The following is a 23287-nucleotide window of genomic DNA, read 5'->3' on the forward strand; positions in this document are numbered from 1 at the left end:
TGCGACGTGCCCACGAGGTGGAATTCAACATTAACCATGTTATCCAGAGTTTACCAGCAGCGCAATGCGATTGTAGACTGCCAGATGTCAACTTCCACCAGAACTGGTAGTCAGGTCAGTCAGCTTCCTCAAGTCTACAATGAGGAGTGGACGTGGATGTCTGATATCTGTCAGGTGCTGAGTAACTTTGAGGAGTCAACACAGATGGTCAGTGGCGATGCCGCCATCATCAGCCTCACCATCCCGCTGCTTGGCCTGTTGAAAAACTCTCTGATCAGCATGAAGTCGGAAGCTTTGCGCTCGTCACAAGAGACGGGGGAAGAAGATTCCCTTGTTGATAGCCAAAGCACCCTCAGGTCTGTTTCTCAGCGCATATCGGAGGAGGTGGAGGAGGATGAGGAGGAAGAGGAGGAGAATGTTGGCGAGACACAAGAGGGGAGCATTGCTCAGACCTTCACTGTTCAGCGTGTATGGGCAGAAGAAGAGGAGTTGGAGGAGTTGGAGGAGGAGGAAATGGGCAGTCAGGCCAGTGAGGGGAGTGAATTCTTGCGCGTTGGGACTCTGGCGCATATGGCAGATTTCATGCTAGGCTGCCTATCCCGTGACCCTCGCGTTCAAAGAATTTATTCCAGCTCCGATTACTGGGTATTCACTCTCCTGGACCCACAGTACAAGCAAAATCTTTCCACTCTCATCCCTGGAGAGGAAAGGAGTGTGAGAATGCATGAATACCAGCAGGCCCTGGTGCACAAGCTGAAACAGTATTTCCCTTCTGACAGCGCTAGCGGCAGAGTGCGTAGTTCTGCGGGACAAGTAGCGAGGGAGAGTAGGCGAGCAGGCAGCTTGTCCAGCACTGGCAAGGGTACGCTTTACAAGGCTTTTGCCAGCTTTATGTCACCCCAGCAAGACACTGTCACCTGTCCCCAGTCTCGGCAGAGTAGGGCTGATCTTTACAGAAAGATGGTGAGGGAGTACGTAGCTGACCATACCATCGTCCTAAATGATCACACAGCTCCCTACAACTACTGGGTTTCAAAGCTGGACATGTGGCACGAACTGGCGCTGTACGCCTTGGAGGTTCTTGCCTGCCCTGCCGCTAGCGTCTTGTCCGAGCGGGTTTTCAGTGCAGCTGGTGGCATCATCACCGATAAGCGTACACGCCTGTTTTCTGGAGGGCCACCTACCTGCTCCTCTGGTTTGAAAACTTTTTTGGACTGCCACATACAGGCACTCAATCTATTCCATTTTTCTGGAGGGCCACCTACCTGCTCCTCTGGTTTGAAAACTTTTTTGGACTGCCACATACAGGCACTCAATCTATTCCATTTTTCTGGAGGGCCACCTACCTGCTCCTCTGGTTTAAAAACTTTTTTGGACTGCCACATACAGGCACTATCCAAATTAAATTGTCTCCATAGCAGCCTCCACACGTTGTCTCCATTGCTACCTCCAAAAGTCGTCCATATAGCTGCCTCCATACATCGTCCCCTTATCAAACGAGGTGTGTCAGGCAGAAATTTGGGTTGTTTTCATGGATTCCACATCAAAGTTGTTAACTTTGTCGCCACCCTGCTGTGTTATCCACAAAATATACTGGCAAACTTTTATGATTAACCGATATTATTTCAGCGCTTCTTGCGCATCTGTTTACATTCCCCTCACCCGCCATATCCCAAACTTATAAGAACGCTACTACACTTGATCTTATACAAAAGGTTCTTAGAAGTGCTGTTTGGGGAGTAGCCTAGAGACAGGGGCTTGGATTGGCGAAAGCTCGCCTGGCAGCGGAGCGCCAGCTCCATGCCAAGATTCAACTAACATAGTTTTAACTGAAGCACCTTTAATCTACTACTAGTTCACTGCCTCCATACATGGTCCCCTTATCAAACGAGCTGTGTCAGGCAGAATTTTGGGTTGTTTTCATGGCTTCCACATCAAACTTGTTAACTTTGTCGCCACCCTGCTGTGTTATCCACAAAATATACTGGCAAACTTTTATGATTAACCGATATTATTTCAGCGCTTCTTGCGCATCTGTTTACATTCCCCTCACCCGCCATATCCCAAACTTATAAGAACGCTACTACACTTAACTTGGTGCAGGCTGGGACCGAGTCTGACCCTGGGGCTGGTCATATACTGCCGACGCCGAGGATTGCGGGGCCTACCTCGGTCCAGGTCTCAAAGGCCTACTATACCTCCTCCTCCTCCCACCCCTCCTCCACCTCCTCCTCCTCCGAATTACCATCCGTGGCCATGGCGCCATCAGTCGGTAGCTCTAGGCACAGCAGCAGTGCCGTCGCTAAGCGACAGCAGGCGCTGCTCAAACTGCTGAGCCTAGGCGATAAAAGGCACACCGCCCAAGAGCTATTACAGGGCATTCCACATCAAACTTGTTAACTTTGTCGCCACCCTGCTGTGTAATCCACAAAATATACTGGCAAACTTTTATCATTTACCGATATTATTTCAGCGCTTCTTGCGCATCTGTTTACATTCCCCTCACCCGCCATATCCCAAACTTATAAGAACGCTACTACACTTGATCTTATACAAAAGGTTCTTAGAAGTGCTGTTTGGGGAGTAGCCTAGAGACAGGGGCTTGGATTGGCGAAAGCTCGCCTGGCAGCGGAGCGCCAGCTCCATCCCAAGATCCAACTAACATAGTTTTAACTGCAGCACCTTTAATCTACTACTAGTTCACTGCCTCCATAATAATAATAATAATAATCTTTATTTATATAGCGCCATCATATTCCGTAGCGCTTTACAAATCATAGGAAACAAATACAAATGTAATGTAACAGAGCACAACATTTGTATGGAACAACAGGAGTGAGGTCCCTGCTCGCCAGAGCTTACGGTTTATGAAGATGATGGGGTAACACGAGGTAAAAGAATATTTAATGGTCAAGCCATTCTTCTTAGGGAATAGAACAAAATATAATAAATGGAATTGCTGTCGCTTGAACCACTCAGCCGTCATCTTATATACCAGGTCCAGGGTGAATGGGACTGCAGAGAAGTCTGGTGCCTGTTGGTTGCTGGATAACAGATGGGAGGACGACACAGGACTGGTTAGTAGAAGAGTTAAAACTTCATGCAGTTAATGAGTGTTATAGGCTTGCCTAAAGAAATGGGTTTTAAGAGCACGTTTGAAACTTTGGAGGTTAGGTATTAGTCTGATAGTCCGGGGCAGAGCATTCCATAGAATTGGTGCAGCTCTAGAGAAGTCTTGGAGACGCGAGTGGGAGGTCCGCACTAGGGTAGAGGTTAATCTAAGATCACTGGCGGATCTAAGAGCACGGGTTGGGCGATAGACTGAGATAAGAGAGGAGAGGTAGGGGGGTGCAGCATTATACAGAGCTTTATGAATGAGGGTTATTATTTTAAACTGTATTCGAAAGGAGACTGGCAGCCAGTGCAGCGACTGGCATGAACTGTAAGCATACATGGTCCCCTTATCAAACGAGCTGTGTCAGGCAGAATTTTGGGTTGTTTTCATGGCTTCCACAACAAACTTGTTAACTTTGTCGCCACCCTGCTGTGTAATCCACAAAAAATACTGGCAAACTTTTATCATTTACCGATATTATTTCAGCGCTTCTTGCGCATCTGTTTACATTCCCCTCACCCGCCATATCCTAAACTTATAAGAACGCTACTACACTTGATCTTATACAAAAGGTTCTTAGAAGTGCTGTTTGGGGAGTAGCCTAGAGACAGGGGCTTGGATTGGCGAAAGCTCGCCTGGCAGCGGAGCGCCAGCTCCATGCCAAGATCCAACTAACATAGTTTTAACTGCAGCACCTTTAATCTACTACTAGTTCACTGCCTCCATACATGGTCCCCTTATCAAACGAGCTGTGTCAGGCAGAATTTTGGGTTGTTTTCATGGCTTCCATGTTAACTTTGTCGCCACCCTGCTGTGTAATCCACAAAATATACTGGCAAACTTTTATCATGTACCGATATTATTTGAGCGCTTCTTGCTCACCTCCTTTGGTTCCTCTCTGCCACCCATTGGTTTGAAGCCTGAGTCCATTTAGGGTATGTCGCCATGCCACTCTCTAGCCTGCTGCCGCTGCCTCTGCATGCCGTCCCCTATAGTGTCAGGGTCAATTATTGGATGTTTTAGATGCTATCTAGCTTCATTCTGTCACTCTGTCATGGCCATGCTGTTGCCCATAATTTTGGCATAATGGTGCGATTATGCAGCCTCAGAGGCATCCATGCATGCTGCCCCTGCTGTTTCCTGTCCATTTCCGTGGTGTTTCCATCCTTTTCTGAGGTTCCCAGGTGTTTGGCCATGCTTCCCTGTGCAGAGCCTTGGTCCCCTTGAAAAATGCTCGAGTCTCCCATTGACTTCAATGGGGCTCGTTATTCGAGACGAGCACTCGAGCATCGGGAAAAGTTCGTCTCGAATAACGAGTACCCGAGCATTTTAGTGCTCGCTCATCTCTAGTTATAAATCATCTGTAAGGAAAGATGACATTTAGAGGAATAAAAGACGGAGCGATAACACCAGACAATTATCCAGTCAGATAATAGTGTAGTAATACACATGAGCGTAGATGCCAATAATTATGGAATGATAAATACCATAGCTGAGCGCAGAGTGCCCCTCAGTGGTCAGTAGAAATAGTTGTGTTACAGTACATCCAGCTTATGGTCATCAAAGTGGTTTACTCTAAATAAAGCATAATTGTTATAACATGAAAAATGCATTCACTTTCTGATAACTAGAGATGGGCGAATCAATTCAAATGAAGTGGAATTCGATACGAATTTCATGGAAAAATTGATTAGTCAAGAATCCGAAGTTTACACTGATTCGCTGGAACAAAGTTTTTCCCCCCGCTTTTTTAGCTAAATGGGCACAAGCACAAAGGGGCAGATATACTTACCCAGTCCTGTCGCGATCCAGCAGCGCGTTCTCTGTGAAGGATTCGGGTCTTCCGGTGATTCACTAAGGTAGTGTGCCGGAGGTCCACCAGGTGTTGCTGCTGCGCTTAAGTCTATCGGAGTTCACTGGAGTTCCCGATACGTTGCTGGGTGCAGGTAAGCAACATTGTAAAAAAAAAAAACAAACAAACTGTTTTTCCGAATCCGTCGGGCCCTTAGTAAATGACCCCTGCTGTGTTACATGGGGCAGAGAACTCTGGAAAGGAGAAAGGAACACCCTCGATGAGATCTGCGACCTGTAAGCCAATCAGCAACTGCCAGGCTTATGTGATGTCACACAGGCTATAAAAACTGTCAGCCATTTGCAATCTTGGCATTTCACAGTGCAAGTGCTGTCTGTAGCGTTTAGCTGCTATTACTGTATTGTGCTGTAGCGATTTCTGCCCCTCTCCCAGGGTGTGCATTTAGGGGGATCTGTATACCCCAAATAGCAGTTCTTTTTTGTTACTGAAGCCACTAGGAAGAAATCTGTTTCATATTGTTGGTGATATATTCCTCTACGGCGGCCATCTTGAGCAAGAGAACTAAACAGACGCCATTACAAGTCTGGCCTGGGGGGTGGGGTATGTTGCCCACTCAGAAGCTATAGAGTTAAATGTTTTAATTCAGCAATTTTTCTTCCTTAAACTGTTGTTTGCCTTTTACATTATCCTTGGCATTTTGCTGTCCTTAGGCCTCTATGATGTTTTTTTTAATTTGTTTTGGTTATCAAGAAGCTTCTGGAGACATTCTCTGTACATTCTGTAGATAAGCATGTTTGTGAACAAGGCCTGTTAATTTTTTTCACAGAATGTGCCGCTGTATTCATTATGGCCAATAGCATTACAGTATTCTTATATCCTTCTTCACGCCCCCCCAATGCTGTTTTTTCTGTCTGTGATATTATGCATTTGAGAGATTAAACGAGAGAGAAGATCTTTACATATACTAAGAGACTGACGTGTGTCTTGGGTTTGTTCTCTCCTCCTGGTACCGGGAGCCATGAAATATTTAATTTGAAAGTCACCTGTACAACATGAAGGACTGTTTGAGTCCTAGATAAAAATCTCTAACAATATCCACACAGCTGCTGTAGTGATTTCTGATCCTCTCCAAGGGTTTGCGTTTAGAGGGATCTGTATACCCCAAAAAGCAGTTCTTTTTTGTTACTGAAGCGACTAGGAATAAATCTGTGTCATATCCACATAGCTTCAATAGTGATTTCTGCTCCTCTCTCAGGGTGTGTGTTTTGGGGCATCTGTATAATGCAAATTCCCATACTTTTGTGTTCCTAAGAGCTCATTCACATGGCCATCAGCATGCTCTATCTTTTTGTGAGTGTGTGGCCGCGCGCCACTGTTTCCTATGGAGGGAGGAGGGGTCACCTCCTCCTCCTGTCCAGCACACGGTGGTATGCCGTGAATGTATCCTTAAGTTGAGAGCAAGAAATATGGGTCAAAGTATAGAATGATTTTCACTCCGATTACAGGGTGCCCGTTGTGGAGTATCTGTATAACATAAGTTCCCATACTTTATGTGTTGCTAAAGTTGAGAGCAAGAAATATGTGTCAAATCCACGTAGTTTATATAGTGATTTTTCGCTCAAATTACAGGGTTTCCATTGTGGGGTATCTGTATAACGCAAATTCCCATACTTTTTGTGTTGCTAAAGTTGAGAACAAGAAATACACGTCAAATGCACAAATTTTATAGAGTGATTTTCGCTCCAATTACAGGTTGTCCGTTGTGGGGTATCTGTATAACGCAAATTCCCATACTTTTGTGGTGCCAAAGTTGAGAGCAAGAAATATGTGTCAAATGTACACAGTTGATTAACCACTATGTCAAACAGAAAGGTGGCAGGTGGAGCAGGCAAAGGTCAGAGCACAGTAAGGGGACGGCGTAGCAGGGGTGATTCTGTGAGGCCAGAACTGCCATTGTCATCTAGTGGCAGTATGTTCATCAACAACCCAAAGGTTGTTGATTGGTTGATTAGGTCACTCAATTCCTCAAATTTAACATCTGACAAATCCAGCCAAGAGTCTGTGGGTTCATCGGATACAACAATTAGTTGGCATGGCCCAGGAGCAGGTCAACGACCCTCACCTTTCCTCCACCAGCATCTGTCCTGTTCATTTCCCTCAGCCAGAGAGCTACTAGGTGGTCTGGGCTCAGCGCCACTATACAGTGAGGACAAAGTGTTTGAGGACAGTCAGCAGCTGCTTGGCAGTGAAGAGGTGGGGCAGACATCCGCTGCTTCATGCAGTAGGCAGGCTATGCATACTGACACCGTTGAGGAGAATAGCTGTGACAGGAAACGCAAATTGACGATGATGTAGCCGATCGCACTTGGGAGCTAAGTGTAGCAATTCATTGTCAGGCAAAGAGAGTGCCAGCTTGCGTGTCAGGCAGTGGAGCAGGCAGCAAGCAGTGGTGCAGGGGGTCAGCGAGGCAGCGGCGTTAGAATTCACTGCAGAGTGTTGACAGTAAAATCAACACCTCGGTGGTGTGGCAGTTTTTTGTTAAGACACCAGAGGAGCCGAGCATGTGTATATGTAGAATCTGCGGGCAGAAAGTGAATCGTGGCCAGGGAGCTGATGTTGGCACCACGGCCCTGAATCAACACATGCAGTTTCACCATCCAATGGCCTGGGAGAAATGTGGAACAAATGTGGCCGTCCATCCTGCGGCCGCAGCAACAGCAGACGCACCTAGTGGCACACATGCCATTTCAGCTAGTCAAGGCTCCATCACCTCTGCCAAAGGCTGTTTGTCTTTGAAATCATCTCCTGGTCCAGATGCTCCTGCTACTTGCTACGCATGGTGCCAGCAGTCGTTGAAAGAGGCGATTACAAAGAGACAACTGTATGTGTCCAACCATCCTAAGCTGCAGAAGCTGACCGTGCTCTTGTCCAAGTTGTTGGTACTGCATTTTCTCCCTTTCCAAGTCATGGACTCTGCACCCTTCAGAGAACTAATGGCTTGTGCCGAACCGAGGTGTCACAATTTTTTTTCCAAAAAGGCAGTGCCAGCCCTTCACAAATATGTAGAACAGAAGGTGGGACAATCTTTTAGCTTATAAGTTTTTTTTTACCAACATGCACGGCATTGCGGACGTGTGGAGCTGTAACTTTGGTCAGGGCTAGTACATGTCCTTTACGGCTCACTGGGTGAATGTGCTTCTCGCCCAGCCACACCAACAACTTTAACAAGAGACGCCGCTTTTTCTTCAATGTTGTCAAACTGCTGCTCCTGTGCCAGTGTCCACCTCCTCTTTCTCCACCACCACCTTTGCTTCCACAAGTCTAAGTGCTGCCCCATCTAACCACATGTACAGGTGACAGCGGTGTCACGCAGTTCTACACCTGGTTTGCCTGGGCGAACAAAGTCACAAAGGGGAGGAACTGATCCACGTCATGCAACAAGAAATCTGTGGCTTTCTCTGCGACAACTGAAAATTGGAACCATGGTGACAGACAATGGGAGGAACATGGTGTCCACGCTGCACCATGGCGCACGTGTTCAATCTGGTAGTCAACAGGCTCCTCAAGTATTCCACCCATCTGCAAGACATTCTTAAAATGGCCAGGAAACTGTGCATGCACGTCAGCCATTCTTACAAAGCCAAGCACACCCTCCTCAAGTTGCAGTGTCAGAACGGCCTACCCCAACATAGTCTGATGTGCGATGTTTCCACCCGTTGGAATTCCAGCCTCCGTATGTTAGACTGCCTGTATGAACAGAGAAAAGCCATTAATGATTTTTTGATGATGCAAGCGGAATAGAGTACTTTCCTGTGTAACTTTGATGTCACTGGCAGCTCATGCGTGACACCTGCTGTTTGCTCAGGCCCTTTGAAGAGGCCACGCAAGTCGCCAGGACTGCGGGATGAATAACGTCATCCATTCCACTACTTCATGTCCTGGAACTCATGCTGCAAAATCTGTCTGGTCAGGGCACTGGAGAAGTGGAGACTACATCTCATGGCCACATGAGTCCGGTGGGTGCTGAACTGGAGGAGGAGGATATTAGAGCACAAGCAGAGTCTGGTGAAATCAGTGGTTTTTCCACTCAGGTGACAAGAGAGGAGGAGCAGGAGCATCCGGAGGAGGTAGAAGACGAGGCAGATGACCCAGAAGCACCGTGGCAGTATACAGTGGAGATGGAGGCCGGGAGTCCCTCAGAGTCACTTGCGCAGATGGCCCGCAGCATGCTGCTTTCCCTAACTAGTGACAGCCGAATAGTCAACATCCAGCATAGGGATGAGTTTTGGCTCTCCACCCTCTTGGACCCTCGATATTGGTCAAAAATGGGTGGCTTTTTTTCCAGGTGCCGAGGGGGGGAACAACTAGCGCACTATAGAGAAATACTGAAAACACAGTTGGCCGCTGCCTTTGTGCACCATTGTCCATCTTCTGTCAGGTCTGACCGAGGGATTCCTGGCAGGATCGCTCACGTACTACTGCCATGGCTGCTGTGGGGAGATGGGGGAGTAGGAGCAGTAGCAACTCCATCAGCAGCAGCTTAAGTCTGGAGTCCTTAATCAGACACTTCCTTCACCCGCCTATTGAGGAGTGTAGCTGCCACCAGCAGCAGCAGGACATGGAGCAGACCATACTTGGACAGCACTTTACCACCCCAGGTAGAGGATCCCCTGGACTACTGGGCAGCCAAACTTGATGCGTGGCCGCAACTTGCAGAGTTTGCAGTAGAGAAGCTGTCCTGCCCGGCTAGTAGTGTGGCATCAAGCGGCCATCTCCACACTGTATCATTGTGCCACTCTGTGGGCTCCTGCTGCTGCTCCCGACGCCACATCCACACTCTATCATTGTGCCACTCTGTGGCTTACCTGGTTCTGCCACCTCCACACTCTATCACTGTGCCACTCTGTGGCTTTCCATGTTGCTGCCACCAGTGGGCTCCTGCTGCTGCTTCTGCTGCCGCCACCTCCACACTCTATCATTGTGCCACTCTGTGGGCTCCTGCTGCTGACGCCACCTCCACACTCTATCATTGTGCCACTCTGTGGAATCCTGCTGCAGCTACTTCCACACTCTTTCATTGTGCCACTCTGTGGGCTCCTGCTGCTGCTGACGCCACCTCCACACTCTATCATTGTGTCACTCTGTGGGCTCCTGCTGCTGCTGCTGCTGACGCCACCTCCACACTCTATCATTGTGCCACTCTGTGGACGCCTGCTGCCACCTCCACACTCTATCATTCTGCCATTCTGTGGCCTACTAGGTTGCTGCCACCTCCACACTGTCATTGTGCCACTCTGTGGCCTCCTGCTGCTGCTGCCACCTCCACACTCTATCATTGTGCCACTCTGTGGCCTACTAGGTTGCTGCCACCTCCACACTGTCATTGTGCCACTCTGTGGCCTCCTGCTGCTGCTGCCGCCGCCACCTCCACGCTCTGTTATTGTGCCACTCTGTGGCCTACCATGTTTCCGCCACCTACATAATTTTTCATTGTGCCACTCTGAGGCCTACTCATGCTGCTGCCAACTGACCGCTGTTTCCCTGGAACACCCTGTGATTTCTAGAATGCGGTTTTCACCCTCCACCGTTCTATGACGTTGTGAGAGGGAATGAAAAGCCTCAGGATTGATAGCCAAAAGCAGGAGTGCATACAGAACACAGAGGACTTGCAAATATCCAATTGGATCTGTTTTGGATCCACTCCTGTTTGTTTTTGGCTTCAGCAATACTGATGATGGATTATTGACTGATTGAAAGCGGACAATGACGGATTGAATGAACAGCAAAATGATCAGTGCCGAATTACTGCCAACACCGTCTGCACTCTTTTGGGGGTTTTCTACATGTATCCGCGTTTAACAGAACAGGTTCTGTCGTAAAATATGGAATCGTCTGATCTCAGTGTAAAAAGAGTGCACTCTTTGATGTTATAGTGTGATCTTGGCCCTCAGCTCAGTCCTTTCGAGCTGGCACTGACGTTACCTTGTCAGGCTGCGTTCCCGCTTCGCTTATTTGGGGAAGTTGGCCTATGTAAGTACACATGGAAGTGAAGAGTGAAGCGATTCTAAGAGCCGCGGCTGTCATGTGCGTGTCGCACTAAAACACAGCATTGTTTGAAGACCAAACCACGCACCCTATGCATATTTAAGCATGGCACAATGTTCTACAATACCCTACAGGCTCTCTGCAGCCAGGAAATACCTGTTTTTTAACGTGATTCTTCAGGATTCGATTCGGGTCAAATCACATCTTTTAAAAAAATTTGGCGAATCGGGTCGAACCGAATTTCATCAAATTCGCCCATCTCTACTAATAACCCTTAAAGTTCCTCACCATTTTTTTATCCATGTTGATTGCCCAGACATGTAAATATGATTGTTCATAAATCGCGTAGGGGAAGAGACTGCTGGGAAACAGAATAACCGTTAAAAGGAAACCTGTCAGCAGGATTTCACATATCAGGTAATGGCATGTTGCTGCAGGTCCCATTATGCATATTTGTCTAAGATTTCTGTTGGGACCTGCAGCAGCATGGCGTTACCTGATATGTGAAATCCTGCTGATGTGGTTCCATTTAAAGCCAAGCCTGCTTTAATATGTGACACATACTACAGAGCACAGCGAGACATCTACTTTTGTCTTTGTACATTGGGCCACATTTACTAAAGTGTTTGCGCCAGTTTTTTCCCTGACTTTGCACTGATAAGAATGCGCAAACTGGTACAGATGTATTTCTAAAGTATCTTCCCCAGTTTTGTGTCGTGACCGCACTATGCCTTTTGCGGCATAAAGGGGCGTTCCAGTGCAAAGGCAGACTGTGCACCACATTTAATACAATGGGGCAGATTTACTTACCCGGTCCATTCGCGATCCAGCGGCGCGTTCTCTGCAGTGGATTCGGGTCCGTCCGGGATTCATTAAGGCAGTTCCTCCGATGTCCACCATGTGGCGCTGCTGCGCTGAAGAGCATCGGAACGCACTAGAATACACCAAGCCGGGCTGAGTGAAGGTAAGTGCAAGCTCCGCGACACATTTTTTAAAAAAATGCGGCGGTTTTTCCGAATCCGTTGGGTTTTTGTTCGGCCACGCCCCTAATTTACGTCGCGTGCATGCCAGCACCAATGCGCCACAATCCGATCGCGTGCGCCAAAATCCCGGGGCAATTCAGGGGAAATCGGCGCAAATCGGAAATATTCGGGTAACGCCGGGAAAACGCGAATCGGGCCCTTAGTAAATGACCTCCAATGACTTGGCAGAATTGTGTTGCACACTCTATGTTATAGGTGCACCCAAAAAAGTTGGTGCACACTTCCAGAGCAATGCAGGGTGCGCCAGATTAATGAAGACTGTAAACTTTTGCACAGTTTGCACTACTTTTGATAAATGTAGCCCAATGTGTTGTAGTCTTCCTTGATCAGCTGATGTCAGCCCCCTACCAATTATATATTGATGGCCTATTTAGAAAATAGACTATCAAATAAAAAAAAAGCTGAAACCCCATTGAAATTTTGCTTCCAGATGACTTTTTTGCCGCCAGTTAATCTCCAAGTTTATGAAAACAGCAACAAACGGAGATTTCATTTTCTTTCTTTGCCTTCCTACAAAGCTGCCGCATAGTATAATACTGCCATCTAGTGGAAATTATATATATAACGACCGTCTACACAATATATACAAAATCATGACATGGCAGTAATATCATACGTAGAGATCTAAGAACACATTCAAATTGTGTAGTTTGGATGCTGTCCAATTTATCCTGTGTATATCATCTGCACCCATTATAAATAAGACCTGATACAAATGAGACTCCATCATGAAGAATTAACCCTATGACAATTGAATGTTCAGTAACTTTGCAGAGGATTTGACATTGGTCCATCACAATGGGTGGTGTTATGTATGATCTCTACCCTTTATATGGACAACTCTATAATTTCAGTTATTACAGGTTCTGTATGGAATATGATACATTTTATCATATGCTGATCAGCAGGTAAGTTGAGTACAGGCGGTCCCCTACTTAAGAACACTCGACTTACATACAACCCCTTGTTACAAACGGACCCCTGGCTATTGGTAATTTATTGTACTTTAGTTCTAGGCTACAATAATCAGCTATAACAGTTATCAGAGGCGTCTGCAATGAAGCTTTAGTGTTACTCCTGGTTCTTATGACAACCCAACATTTTTAAAATCCAATTGTCACAGAGACCAAAAAAGTTCGGGCTGGGATTACAATGATAAAATATACAGTTCCGACTTACATACAAATTCAACTTATGAACAAACCTACAGACCCTATCTTGTATGTAACCCAGGGACTGCCTGTACTAACCTGAAAATGTTTAAAAGCAAAGACATTGATGAAGCAGACAATAAAGCAAACGGACAATAAATAAACACAAGTTAAATTATATCTCAATAGGGAGAAAATTCCTTCAAAGATGCGATTTTTCCCTGGATCATGTTTATTCTGCTGTAAATTACTGTGTGTATGTAGTAAAATGCTTGCAGGAGCTACAGCTATGGATACATCCTTCTCTGAAGAGGTTTCATTCTAATAGAATATCCATACATCTATCTCCTGCAGAATCTAATATACAATGCACATCCTGCTCCTAAGAGCTTATAACATAACATATATAAGTTATGTCCTGCTCTTAAAGGGGCTCTCCAGGATTTCTGGAAAACCCTGTGGGGGGTGGGTGTACTTCCATGCATCTTTTCCTAGTTCCCAGATCACCCTGGTAGTTTAGGCCTTCAGGACCTCAGTCAGGCCGGAAGTGCTGGGGGTCACAGGACCTGCTTTGGACCACTGAATGTCACTTCCCCATACACTGTTGTCTTGTGATATTCTTATTGATTATACAAGTCTGAATGAGATAACTGTTAAGAATCAATATTCTGTTCCTTATTTCCTGATTTGTTTAACCAAATATAGGAAAGAACTTAAAATCTGATTTGCATAAGAAGTGGTGATGAGTTGAAAACTTCATTTAATACTCCCAAAGGACATTAAGAGTACCTTGTCATGGATTTTGGATTCAGTAATGCCCATATGGTTTTTCAACATTTTGTAATTGATATACTGAGGGATTGTATCAGTTATTTTGCTCCTTGTTTATTTGGATTATATATTAATTATTTCCACAGCTATGGTTTTTCACAGGTCAGGCATATATTCTAGATCTGGTTTAGAGAACCTATGGCCCGGGTGCCAGAAGTGGCACTCAGATCCTGGCTCTGTAATTATTATCATAAGAACCAATTGCTCAGGCCAGTGTCTAAAAATACAATTCTGATGCTCCATCTTGTAGCTTTCTAGCCAATCATTTGTCAGATCATGATCCCAAACGTCTATGTTAACACCGCGTATTGTGGTCTCAACCGTTCTCTCACTTTGGGTTAGAACAAGAACTGCTTCTCCATCTCTTCCTCAGGGAATTGTTTGTTTCTTTCTCTCTATGGGTGCAGTTACTAAGCAAGTATCACAGTTCCATGCTCAGTGGGCATCCTACAGTTGCTATAACCAAGAGAATGATATCTCCCCACTAATGGTAGACCACTGTGTTATATCTCCATATGTCATCTATCGTGAAATGTGTGTCAGGTCTAAGGGTCCACACATCCTTCCCTTTGGAAGGTTATGCCCTAAACTAATGGAAGAGGGACCAGCAGTTCCATGGACTTGATGACAGACCTGCAAGTGTTAGGATCAGTGGATCCTCTGGACCACCGCGGGAGATGGAACTAGCCAACACCCGGGACCAGAGCCTAGCCCACGGTGGCAGCCGAGGTCGAGGTACCTTAGCGGATGACAATCTCGTAGTCAGGTTCAGGCACAGGGTCAGGGCAGGCGGCAGAGATGCAACGTCAAGTCCAAGTCCGGGGTCAGCAACAGGAGGTCCAGGCAGGTGGGAACGGGAACACAGGCACACGGAACACAGCAACACGGAGGAACTTGGGAAACACGGCAACACAGGACTCAGGAGCGGGAACACACGGGAACACACAGGAACGCAGGAATACAGGAATACACAGGAACGCAGGAATACTCGATTGGAAGCTTTCTCTAAGGCTATGAGGCACAAAGATCTGGCAGGGGACACAGGAAGAGGCAGGATTCTTAAAGGTGAGGTGTTCAGCCAGTGCACCAATTAGCGGTGCGCTGTCCCTTTAAATTTTTGGCAGGAGCCGCGCGCTAGGAGGCGGGGACTTGCGCGCACGGCAGTCCAGGGAAGAGCAGGAGCCGGGAGAGGTGAGTGAGGAGACCGGGCTGCAGCGGGGGCACACAGGGGAGCATGGATGCGCCCGCGATCCGAGACAGGGATCGCGGGAGCACCCGTGACAGTACCCCCCCCTTTGGCCTCCCTCTCTCCTTGGGCCTGAGAAAACGTTGGAGCAGGCTTTTGTCCAAGATGTTATCCTCTGGCTTCCAAGATGTCTCCTCAGGACCAAATCCTTTCCAGTCTACCAGAAACAACCGCCTACCTCTCACTGTCTTAGTATCCAGGATCTCCTTCACCTCGAAGACATCAGTAGAGTCCGCTTGTGGTGCCGGAGGGAGAGGAACTTGTCGGGTGAAGCGGTTTAAGATGACTGGCTTGAGGAGGGAAACGTGGAAGGAGTTGGGTATGCGCATGCTAGGAGGCAGCCGCAATTTGTAGGCCACCGGGTTGATGCGACTGAGGATTTCAAATGGACCCAAGAACCGGGGTCCCAATTTGTAGCCAGGGATCTTCAGTCGGACGTACCTTGAGGATAACCAGACCCTGTCACCAGGAGCTAAGACAGGAAAAGGCTGACGTTTCTTGTCCGCTTGATACTTGGTCTTGGCAGAGGTTTGGAGCAATGAGGTACGGACTTGTTCCCAGATGGCTTTTAGATCCTGTACCAAGTCCTCCACAGCAGGAACATCTGCAGACACAGGTAACGGAAGAGGAGGCCGTGGGTGCAGTCCGTAATTAATAAAGAAGGGAGCAGAACCAGCAGAAGTGGAGTCCAGGGAATTGTAGGAAAACTCCGCCCATGGTAAAAGAGAAGCTCAGTCGTCCTGACGAGCGGACACAAAGTGGCGGAGATAGCTACCCAAAGTCTGATTCACCCTCTCTACTTGGCCGTTGGACTGAGGATGATAGGCAGAGGAAAAGTCCAATTTCACTTGCAGTTGGTTGCACAGAGATCTCCAGAACTTGGACACGAACCGAACACCTCGATCAGAAACAATGTGCCGGGGAAGGCCATGAAGCCGGAAGATGTGCTGGAAGAAGAGACTGGCAAGACGTGGGGCTGAAGGCAAACCTGGTAGAGGGACAAAATGGGACATCTTAGAGAAGCGGTCTGTTACCACCCAGATAACGGTATTGCCAGATGATGGCGGCAGATCAGTAATGAAGTCCATGAGACCACGGGCAGGTAGGCACGGGTAACGGCAACAGAAGACCAGCTGGTTTTTGTCGTGAGGGCTTATTGCGAGCACAAGAGGCACAAGACCGCACAAAATCCCGAACGTCCTTGACCAAATCAGGCCACCAATAGAAACGGGAAATCAGGGCCACAGAGCGCTGCACCCCAGGGTGCCCAGCCACTCGAGAAGAATGTCCCCAGGTCAGGATCCTCTTTCGAAGTCCAGGTCGTACATAAGTCTTGCCGGGAGGTAATTGCTGAAGGTCCACCGGCGCTGCCAGCACAAGCCTCTCTGGAGGAATGATGTGTCTCGGAGCATATCCTCCCCCAAAACATCGGAAGCACGTGACAGGGCGTCAGCCTTGATGTTTTTCTCGGCTGGGCGAAAATGGATCTGGAAGTCAAAACGGGAAAAGAAGAGGGACCACCTGGCTTGACGTGGGTTCAACTGTTGAGCTGTCTGTAGGTACTGGAGGTTCTTGTAGTCCGTGAAAATACTGACTGGAAATCGAGCTCCCTCCAGCAGATGACGCCATTCCTCCAAGGCAAGCTTGATGCAGAGGAAAACGCAGTCTTTAATCTCGTGAAGGCCTCCTCAGCCGCTGGGGGCCAGAGACGAGAATTGACACCTTTCTTTGTTAGCGCCACCAGTGGAGCTACCAGGGATGAAAAATGTGGAATGAATTGCCTATAATAATTGGCAAAGCCCAGGAATCTTTGGATAGCACGCAGTCCCACTGGGCGTGGCCAGTGAAGAACTGCAGATAGTTTAGCGGGATCCATCTGCAGGCCTCTGTCAGAAATAATGTAGCCAAGGAATGGAAGGCTCCTTTGATGAAAGTGGCATTTTTCCAGTTTGGCATAGAGATGGTTAGTCCTGAGGCGACTGAGCACTTGCCGTACATGGGACTGATGGGACTCGAGATCAGCAGAAAACACGAGGATGTCATCCAGGTAAACCACAACACAGCTGTACAATAAGTCCCTGAAGATATCATTAACAAATTCCTGTAAAACGGCTGGCGCATTACAAAGTCCAAAGGGCGAAGAGAGCCATCTTTCTTGGTGCCAAAAAGAAACCTGCGCCAGCTGGAGAGGAGGATTTACGTATGAAACCTCTTTGCAGATTTTCCTTAATATATTCAGACATGGCGGCTGTTTCGGGTACCGAGAGCGGGTACACCCGACCCCGTGGAGGAGAAGAGCCGGGCAGCAAGTCGATGGGGCAATCGTAGGGACGATGTGGAGGAAGAGTCTCAGCCTGTTTTTTGGAGAACACATCTGCGAAATCCAAGTATGGAGCGGGGAGCCCCTCCAGGGGGACGAGGGATCTCCATACAATGAGAAGAACAAGCCGGGCCCCAACGGAGAATCTCCCCAGAGGACCAGTCCAGCACAGGGGCATGTTGCTGCAACCAGGGGAGACCCAACAGGAGGGTGGAAGTGCTTTGGGGTAGTACAAAAAAAGAAAGTCTTTCTTTATGTAAGGCTCCAACTTGCAGAAGCAGGGGTTCCGTGCAAAACCGGATAGGCACGGAAAGAATCTGGCCACTGACTGAGGCAATGGACAATGGTTTTTCAAGACGAACCACAGGGAAGTGATGCCGGGAGACCAGGGCTTCGTCCATAAAGTTCGCTGTAGAGCCTGAATCCAGGAAAGCAGAAACTTGGATCTGGGTGCCGGTGTCTACGCTGAGGAGCACAGGAATAATCAGACGTGGAGAAGCTTGGCACACACCTAGGGATACTTCTCCCAAGAGCCCTAGGTGCTGGCGTTTCCTGGATGTTGGGGACGAACAGGACAAGTCCCGATGAAGTGCCCTGGGCTGGCACAATACAGACAAATGTTCTCCTGTCGTCTTCTGGAACGCTCTTGCATGGGTTCCTCAGCAGACGATACAGGTGGAGGCTGGAGTGGCCTTTGGAAGGCAGGTGCTAGGCGAGGAAAACGTCTTACCTGAGCTTGAGGATGCTCAGAACGAAGTTCCCCCGGCGCGTTCCTTAAACCGGACATCAATCCGAGTGGCCAGTGTGATGAGACCACCCAGAGTTGACGGTAGATCCCGAGCCGCCAGCGCATCTTTGACCTGCGGCGAGAGTCCTTTCTTAAAGGTGGCAATGAGAGCTGCATCGTTCCAGGCAAGTTCAGAGGCCAGGGTGCGGAACTGAACTGCATACTCTTCCACAGATGAGTTGCCTTGGCGCAGGTTCAACAACGCAGTCTCGGCAGAAGAAGCCCGTGCTGGTTCCTCAAAAACGGCCCGGAACTCCGCCAGAAAAGCCGCAAGAGTAGCCGTGACCGGGTCGCCTCTGTCCCAAAGAGGAGTGGCCCAGGCCAGGGCTTTCCCAGAGAGAAGACTGACGAAGAATGCCACCTTGGAACGCTCCGTGACAAATTGCGAAGGCATAAGTTCTATTTGTAGAGAGCATTGAGTAATAAAACCCCTGCACTGTTTGGGGTCTCCGTCAAATTTGCTGGGCATAGACAGCCGTAGTCGTGGCTCAGCAGCAGGAAGGCAGACCGGGGTTGCAGGAGCCACGGGAGCAGACACGGGAACCTGTTGCTGGGCGGCTAGCAGCTGTTGCAGCATGGTGGTAACTTGATCCAGCTGTTCGCGTTGAGCAGCAATCTCCCGGGATTGCTGGACCACTATGGCGGCAAAGTTTGGTCGAGTGGGAAGCGGAACCTCGGCGGGATCCATGGCCGGATCTTACTGTTAGGATCAGTGGATCCTCTGGACCACCGCGGGAGATGGAACTAGCCAACACCTGGGACCAGAGCCTAGCGGCACCTGGTATTCACCAGGGCCCGCCGCAAAGCGGGTTGGACTTGCTGCGGCAGGATACCACTAGGTCGTTCCCAGGTGTGACTAGCCCACGGTGGCAGCCAAGGTCGAGGTACCTTAGCGTATGACAATCTCGTAGTCAGGTTCAGGCACAGGGTCAGGGCAGGCGGCAGAGATGCAACGTCAAGTCCAAGTCCGGGGTCAGCAACAGGAGGTCTAGGCAGGTGGGAACGGGAACACAGGCACACGGAACACAGCAACACGGAGGAACTCGGGAAACACGGCAACACAGGACTCAGGAGCGGGAACACATGGGAACACACAGGAACGCAGGAATACACAGGAACGCAGGAATACAGGAATACACAGGAACGCAGGAATACTCGCTTGGAAGCTTTCTCTAAGGCTATGAGGCACAAAGATCTGGCAGGAGACACAGGAAGAGGCAGGATTCTTAAAGGTGAGGTGTTCAGCCAGTGCACCAATTAGCGGTGCGCTGGCCCTTTAAATTTTCGTCAGGAGCCGCGCGCGCGCCCTAGGAGGCGGGGACGCGTGCACGACAGTCAGGAGAAGAGCAGGAGCCGGGAGAGGTGAGTGAGGAGACCGGGCTGCAGCGGGGGCACACGGATGCGCCCGCGATCCGAGACAGGGATCGCGGGAGCACCCGTGACAGCAAGTGCCCTAGGGAAATACTGTAATTTAGCTTAGGGTCGGACTGGAGTATTTGGGGCCCACCAGAGGAAATGACATTTGGGGCCCACCCATTATAAATAAAGAATGCAAGCCTATACGTAAATAAATTGTAAAACCTGCTATATTTGCTTTTGCAAAAAAATGCATGGCACCGATTGCAGGTGGTACCCTGTCTCACGTAGTATATGGTAGGATTGATTAAACAAGCTACCCTGGGGGTCTAAAAAATAGTAAAAAAAATTATATAAAAAAACCCTAAACATTTAAATCACCCCCCTTTCCTTAGAAGTCATATAAATTTAAATGAACAGTAAAAATCATAAACACATTGGGGCAGATTTACTTACCCGGTCCATTCGCGATCCAGCGGCACGTTCTGTGTGGAGGATTCGGGTCTTCCGGCGATTCACTTAGGTAGTTCCCCCGATGTCCACTAGGTGTCGCTGCTTCGCTGAATTCCATCGGAGTGCACTGAAGTTCACCAAGCCGGGTCGGGTGCAGGTAAGTGCATTTCAAGCGACATCTTTTTTTTTTCCGAATCCGTTGGGTTTTTGTACGGCCACGCCCCTGATTTCCGACACGTGCACGCCGGTGCCAATGCGTGACAATCCGATCGCGTGCGCCAAAAACCCGGGAAATCGGCGCAAAACGGAAAAATTTGGGTAACCCGCCGTAAAAACGCGATTCGGGCCCTTAGTAAATGAAAATGTATATGAAAATGTATGAAAACATTATAAAACCTATACAAATTTGTTATCCCCGTGATCACCAACCCAAAGAATAAAGTAGACATGTCATTTGGGGCAAACAGTGAAAGCCATAAAAGCCAAGCCCACAAGAAAATGGCGCAAATGCTTTTTTTCACCAATTTCACTGTATTTGGAATTTTTTCCTGCTACCCAGTACACAGCATAGAATATTAAATACCATCACTATGAAGTTCAAATTGTTACACGCCCTCACACAGCTCTGTACATGCAAAAATAAAAAAAAGTTATAGATTTTTCATGGTGGGGAGTAAAAAATTTACATGAAAAAACAAAAAAGGGCGAGGTCATTAAGGGGTTAAAGTCACAGGGTGCCTTTCCTCCTACAGCTGCCATTACAGCAGCCTCCCTCCACAGAGCTGTCCTTGCATGGCCCTCCCGTACCCCAGAGCTGCCATTAGAGGGGCCCCTCTCCCCCCAGAGCTAAAATAACAGGGACCCCCTATCCTCCACCAGAGCTGCCTTTACAGGGCAACCCGTCCCCGGGCCTCCTCAAATGGCTGCTGATGGCTAGCCTGGGTTTCTGATGCGGTTTCATCTCTGGTACCCATTCAGGCACTACCTCTGCGAGTCCGCGCTCTGATGCCGGCCGTGGCGGCTCGCACAATGACTTCATAAACATTAAAAAACATATTCTATTTGCTTGCAGAATTTGCTTGTTATTATCCTCTGCATCTGACAACCTGTAGGTACAGAGCACAAGTGCCCAAAAGCTTGGGCACAAAATAAGCCATATGTACCCCTTCTTTGAATAAGGACTCAATATAGATCAGCTGAAAGTGACTGTCAGCGACCGCCCTAAATGATGGTCCCCAATAATGACAGTTCTATTTTCTCACTACTCCAAGAAGACACGCAGGGGTATGACATGCAGGCGCATGCGCAAAATGCAGGCCAGTGGCTGCGCGGCCACAGCTCCGAGGCTGGAGGTACTGTGCATGCGCAGAACTACGGCTTCTCAGACGAGGGTGCGCGCTATGAGAAGCTGCACGCCGAAGATCTTAGGGTAGGAGGAGTAAAGAGGCTACTGGGGTGTGGAGTAGCCGCGTTGTGTAGCCTCATGTCCGGCTACTCCACGCCACAGTAGCCGCTTTACAAAATTTGCATATTAGGGCAATAAAGTTTTCAAAAAGATAGCGGGGACGTGAGGATTAGCTCTAATAAGGGCTATCCTCACATCCCATACATGCACATACAACCCGTTCTACCTTTATATGTAGAATTGTGGTGGTAGGTCCCCTTTAAATAATTTACCAATACTCAACGCTTTCTTGATATGTAAGTTGGAGCCTCCTGTCTACTACCTCATCAGCCAGACATTTCTTTCCATAAAATGGGCCATTAGAAATCATATGGTGTGAACTTAGCCAAAGTTTGACATAAACTGTTCAGTTTCAAGGTGTGGAATTTCTGCCACGTAAGAGACACACATAGCAGCCACAGTCCAGCTATGGCACAGCTCTTGCCCATAGGGAGCTTTACCACATACTGACACTATATAAATTGCTAGCTAATATCTTCTAATCTCTTGATTTTGCAGCTAAACCTGCTATGTATCCACGCTGTGTCGGGTTTATGCATCTCGTAACTTGCACCCCACCCTTCCCCCACTGACTTTCTTTTTCTATTTCCCATTTTACAACTCAGCTTTGTGGTTTTTGACTCTTCTGAAAGCAGAAATATAAAACCCTCAGAATATTGCAACATGAAAAGAAGTATATAGGGAGTTCCAGTCTAGTTGTCAGCCTACTTGGGCTACAAGCCACGTCACACTTTTTATCATGTGGAAAATGTATGCATTGATGCAAAATTCACAAAAATATCATAAGTTGTTTGATATGTTTAGCACTTATATTAGTGTCTCCCTTTTGTAGAGGTTACTCCACATTTTACATCATCCCATAAATGTAGTGAGAGTACAATAATTTTTGTGATTTTTTTTTACCCTTTCTGACAGAGCTATTTTTTTGGTATCTCCTTTTTATAATTCCTACCTTCTGAAAGAGTTGTATGAGAGCTTATGGAGAAATTTTACTTTTTCTTTTGGCTCCATTTAATATGTCATTCAATGTACTGGGAAGCTTTGCCATTATGGGGCTTATTTACTAAGGGTCTGCGGATTTCATTTCCGTTGGACTTCCCAACATTTTTGGGATTTGCGATCAGATTTTGGCACAGCGGCGCCGGCCTTCATGCGACAGAAAACGGGGGTCGAGCCGTCGGATGATCCAACTGATTCGAACTGAGTGCTGTATTTAAGACTTCATTTGTGTCGCAAGACAATGCACTTACATACACCAGGAAGAAGAAGGTGAACTCCGGCGGACCTGAGCGGGGAAGCGACACATGCAGGATATTGGGCGCACGATCTTAGTGAATCGCGGCAGATGTGCATTCCGGTTGGACAATGCACTTTCATGGATCGCGCAGGACGGATAAGTAAATGTGCCCCTTTATGTGCAGCTCATTTTTGCATTCCAAAAACCACTTTCTATTGTCACCATTTAATATTGTGTTCAATGTAAAATTCCAAATATTGTAGAATTGTCCCCCCCAAAAAAGGCTCAAATTCTAGCAGTCAGACGTAGGCAATGTTTTGCTCTGCTAGGCTTCCAGAAGTGATGGCTACCTATCAGCGATAATGTCACGGTTAGGGGAGGGGGTGGCATCATGATCATGGCGGAGTCTTTGATAGACTGTAGGC

This window comes from Engystomops pustulosus, chromosome 7, assembly GCF_040894005.1.
Source record: "Engystomops pustulosus chromosome 7, aEngPut4.maternal, whole genome shotgun sequence".
Taxonomy (NCBI): Eukaryota; Metazoa; Chordata; class Amphibia; order Anura; family Leptodactylidae; genus Engystomops; species Engystomops pustulosus.